The sequence below is a fragment of the Hipposideros armiger genome, unplaced genomic scaffold (genome assembly GCF_001890085.2).
Source record: "Hipposideros armiger isolate ML-2016 unplaced genomic scaffold, ASM189008v1 scaffold_199, whole genome shotgun sequence".
Taxonomy (NCBI): Eukaryota; Metazoa; Chordata; class Mammalia; order Chiroptera; family Hipposideridae; genus Hipposideros; species Hipposideros armiger.
This window is the reverse complement of record NW_017731549.1, coordinates 1,588,737-1,594,253: the sequence shown is the minus strand read 5'-3', so window position 1 is coordinate 1,594,253 and position 5,517 is coordinate 1,588,737. Positions and strand designations below refer to the sequence as shown.

The window sequence follows — 5,517 nt, the reverse complement described above, 5'->3', positions numbered from 1 at the left end:
TAAATTCACCGATTGCTTGGTTTATGCAGTGCATCTTTGAATTCTTTCCTGCAGCGTTCACCAAGAACCCATTTTTTAGCAACAACTTGGTATTTATTGATTTTATAGATTAGGTTAAAATATAGGCCTGTCTCATTTACTTCCCATTTAATATAGTTAAAGTGCAACCAAGAAATTTGTTTAAGTAATTGATCCACCTAACTACCTTAGATTAATTTCTTAAAATACACAAAACCAACGTGAGCTTCCTATACTTCCCCAGATTTCCTGTGGTGCAGGACCAAGCTCATTCCTTGCCAAGACTTTTGGGTACGGGTTTATACTGAAATTTTTTTTGTATGACTTGAGTGAAACAATAGTTAAAAGAGCACATTTTAAATAAACCAACATGTGGAAGCCTTTCCCTAACTGTACCTTTACTGATTATAAATTTTATGAAGTGCCATTGTACCAGGAAAAGAACACCCTACTAACAGCTTTGAAGCATATTACTGACCTCCCAAGACCTTGAACTTTCCCTTTCTGTTATTAGGTATGTCATGAACAATTCTCTTCACATTAGATCATCACGCTTTGGGACTAAGGGTAAGGACAATGAGCTTAAACCATGGTAGGCCTCTGAAATTTACAAGTATAAGCTGATGTGTAAATTCAGGATAAGTAAAATACATGAGAGTAATTTACAGTGATACCAAGGTTCCCTGTAGCCCGTTTATACAACTTCAACAGATAATCTTGTCAAATCTCATACAGTCAGTCCAATTATAGGTAGTCAGACTGAGGACAAAGATTGTCAAGGAATACATTAGGAATTCAGGTAATACAATAATAACAATAAGAATAATAAATATTGGCTTACTGAGTAAACAACTGTGACCTATTCTAGTAATCTGTACAGTGCAATAAGGTAGCTAACTAGCCACATGTGGATATTGAAATGCAGTTAGTCCAAATTAAGATGTGCTATAAGTATGAAACCCACTCTGGATTTTTTAATAATTAATATTAAAATAGGGATGTGAAATATGTTATTAAAATGTTTTATATTGATTACATGTTGAAATGATAATATTTTGGACACATTGGGTTAAAAAATATATCATCACAGTCAATTTCACTTGTTTCTCTTAAATGCGGTCAGTAGAAAATTTTAAATGCTATCTGTAGTTTATACTTGTGGATTTCACTATATTTCTATTGAACAATACTGTAGTGAATTGTCAAAGATAAAAGATCTTGGGCTGGCTGAGTGGCACATTAGTTAGGAGGTCCAGCTCTGCAGCAGGACCCCAGTTCGGATCCCACATGAGGGCCAATGATGCTGCGCCCTCTACAGCTAAGATGGTGAACAACAGCTTGACCTGGAGCTGGGCTCCTGTCAGTCACCAGCAACGGGCGTAGGCTGCAGTGGGGCTGGCCAGCAGGAGGTGTGAGCTTCCGTCCAATGGCCAGTGAGGGATTACCTCACCCAGGAAGGGCGCAATTATAATACCAACATGGGCCAGGGAAGCAACATCCTCCACAACTAGACTGAAGAACAAAATGACAGCAACTTGTCTGTTCCCCTTCCCCGATTCCCCAACGCTCTTCCCCTCCCCCAATTCCCCAATAAAATCTTTAAAAAAAAAAAAATTTTTAGTCATTCATGGCTGTTCATTTTGACTCCGTGAAAAGGGTTACTCATTTGGGTTAAAGCCCAAAAACACTGGTTAAAAATTTTAAGTGTTAGGCCAACAGAGTTAGCATATGGATCAATATTAGGTTTATTTGGTAAAAATGTTTTGTTTTCAAAGACATGTATGATTATGGCAATACAATTTCCAAGACTTTAATGGCATCTTGAAATTTTAGGAACCAACTTTCTTTTGTATGCAACTTATCTGTTCTGTCTCCTGCTTTAATACATACATTATATAAAACATGTAATAACTTGTACTTTATATATAACTTCATACTTACTTAATATTTCAGTACACATACTCTACACTTTATCCTACTTTATTTTCTATTTTAAGAATTCTCACTAAGTTCTGGTAACACTGTGAAGAAAATTATTTGTAATTATTGGTTTTATTTTACAATGCCATAATAAAACCTGGCTTTAATTTGTTTTATAGAAGAAAAGGTTAAAGATAATGGGGAGTAGAATAAAATAAATTTGGCTGTTCGTAACTTATAAAAAGTTGTCTAATTCTTCTATATCTCACTATTTTCAGTGAATCATGATGCTATAGACATTATAATTATTTTTCTTCATTTCTAACTTAGTAACGTCTTATGTTTATACTTTATTTAATAAATTTTGTTCTTAGATTTTACTTTATCTTTCTCTTTTTAAAAAAAAATATTTTTAATTGGGGAATTGGGGGAAGGAAACAGACAAGTTGCTGTCATTTTGTTCTTCAGTCTAGTTGTGGAGGACGTTGCTTCACTGGCCCAGGTTGGACCCATCATTGCACTCTTCCCGGGCGAGGCAGATCAGTCACCGGCTTCTGGATGGCCGCTCACTGCGGCTGCTGGCTGCTCATGCTGGCTGCCGGCTACACATGGTGGCCCATGGCAACCCACCTGCCGACGCTGGCTCACGGTAGCCCAGGTCAAGCTGTTGTTCAGCATCTTAGCTGTAGAGGGCAGTGTCACTGGCCCTCATATGTGGGATCTTAACCCTGGCCCTCTGGCGTCCCAAGCCAACTCTTAACCATCGCGCCACTCGGCCGGCCCTACTTTATTTTTCAAGTTTCCTGAATGAGAGTACATTTCTTTATGATTTAGAAAAATACTTAAAGTAATAAAGTTGTATGAGTTGTATGAGAGCTCAGAGGAAAGAGAGAGCAGAGTGGACATTTACACGTCGTAACTGCCTGTTAGTATTTCGCCCTCCCTCAGGAGCCCTCCTCCCCCACTCTAAGTCTAATCATTTGGGTGGGAAGCTGGCTGCCAAGTACAGTGCTTCCTGCATTACATCCCCTAAGCCACAGGGCTAGCAGCTAACCAGAGCCAATTCAAAGTTAGTCCCAAGGCTTTTACTGGGAAACCAATAGAGGGACACTCATTTTTGCTGAGAAAATACAGTGTGTATCTGAAGCCACTGTAAGTCATTTTGTACCACAAGGCGAGAGCCCTCCTGAAAATGGAGTCAATACACAGAAAAGAACTAAGAGATAGAAAGTTAACATCATTTGAGCTCTTGGATCCTGTTATGTCTAAAAACAGCCCACCTTTGGACAGCTCAGAAATGTGTATCAAAAGTTACCCTGAATTCTTTAAAATGGTTTCAGTTGGGTTTTCTGTCACAGGGCTGATATTTAGCTAAAACACACCTATATAGTCATGCCATTTTATTTGTGGGACATATTGATGAATTGGTGCCTGTTCTAACAACCATTTTGATCAGTTGCTGCCCACATTGTTCTGATTGTTTATTATGTAATAATATTTTAAATATTACCTTTGCTTTTAATCAAAAGAGGTTGAATAATAAAGTAGGATTTGGAAACATAAATATATCATGAATAAGGGTAACATTTTAGTTGACAGGAAGACAATGAGAAAAGGAAACTACAAAGATATAAAATAGGTGCTTTTACCATCAAGTTGTAAAAAGACATCAATCCACCTTTTCAGCCTTAGCAGATCATTTGCCCTCTTGGAGTATGTTTTCTCTTTTATTAAATGGGCATTAAAAGTAACTGCCCTGCCTATTTTATACCGTAAGTATCGAATGGGATACTACCTATAAAAACACTTTCTATATAAACCATTCTATGTGAGAAAATAATAATAAAGACAAGTAAAGACCCATCAGAAAAGTATAAAGTCACTTTTACCACCATCGCTCTTTTAAAAGTATGCAAATTCTCTGAGCCACAATTTTTTTTTCAACTTGTAAACAGTCACTGTTTACTAACTGACCAGATTACAAAAATACGCATGGTAGATGCCTTAGTTCATCCTCCTAAATAAGCCTGTTGATCTGGTCTTCCCAGTCACCAGTATCTCCACCTTCTACAAAGTGCGTGGTCTTTTCCTTTATTCCACCTCATGGAGAAGACAATTTGAAGGGCCACAGGGAGTTGCTTGTTTCTTTGAAGCGTTTTCCAACAGTATTGATCTCATGAATCAGACCCTCCATGCAGATGATACCATGTTTACCAAGAGATCAAGCAGTCAATGTGTTATCTGTCAGGGCAATTCACTTTTTGTTGATTTTGCCATAACCATGCTTGTAGATCACTTTATTTACTGACTTCAGATTTGGGTCCCCCCATGCAATGTATGGCTCCACAATCCTCAGCATGTTAACAGAAGCCTTGTTGAGCTTGACAAAGGTACCATTGAAAATCTGGCGAAGGCAATGAAGCTGCAGCACTTTTGGACCTTTGGGCTCACACCACTGATGCCTCTAATCCTGATGACAAATATGAATCTGGGCTCCACAGGCACATACAAGTTGCCAGCGTTTCTTGCCATCCTAGCCATTCGAATCTCAGTCCTGTACATCTGCCTATATTCTGTGTGATAGTGCTTAGCTATATGTTCATAGATAAACTTCCTTCTTGCCTCTCGGAACATCTTTTGGGCAAACTTCTTTCTCAGGCACTTGATCTTCAACTCCGCAAAATTCCTTCGCCTTTTCTTAAGGGTTTCTGGCACAGCAGGAGCCTTCTTCTTCTCTTCTGCACCCACCATGGTTCTGGCCAGAAAAAGAACCGAGCCACAATGTTTAATGTTATTTGTTACCTTGAAGAAGGAGATTTCCTTTCTTATGCTTTCATTTTTATAGTTATTTGGTTATTCTTTGACTCTTTTAGTGAAAGGAATATTTGTGTTTTTTTAATTTAAAATGTGACTCATTTTTGTAGAAAATTTGAAATATACATATAAAATATATATAGATGTGATCTCAACACCCAGAAATAATAATAATGTAAAATTTTAATTAAAGAGATACTGCATGGTATATCTATTTTATAAACTGTGTTTCACACTGAAAACATCCTTCCATATTGTTAAGTGTTGCTATAAGAGAGTTTCTAAGTCATAGCATAACGCAGCATTGATTACTATCACTTTGACCCAGAGCATATTACATTTTAGAAAGTGGGGTAGGTTTCATATCCAAAGGTCAGCCACATTAGACAGTTTCTAATGTCTACCAGTGCTCAAAAAGGTGACATAAAAGTATGAAGCAGGCCAGATGTAAGAAAAGAGACATTAAGTGCCTGTATTTTCCTTGGTCTTTATACCTGAATGATTATAATGCCTTTTTAAACTTTAGGAGGGACAAAAAAGCCAAACAAAGCAGATTTCCCAGCAGTTTTCTTTAAAAAAGAATGAACAAACAAACAAAAAACAACCCTGCCATTTTGAGACTCTAATAATCCTTACTAATTGATAGTTTACTTTATAAAAAAATTGTGTGGGAAGTAAGAACAATAATTCTTTTACCTACCTTACCCAGAAAGCCAATTAGTATTACCTTTGCTTTATCTGATGACAACACATGACAGAATCTGA

The 5,517-nt window shown here is 37.2% G+C and overlaps 1 pseudogene; it reads right to left on the bottom strand.

The window, feature by feature from the left end:
* Positions 1 to 3,955: 3,955 nt before the first annotated feature.
* LOC109388487 (60S ribosomal protein L7-like) lies at positions 3,956 to 4,701 on the bottom strand (annotated as a pseudogene).
* Positions 4,702 to 5,517: the final 816 nt, after the last annotated feature.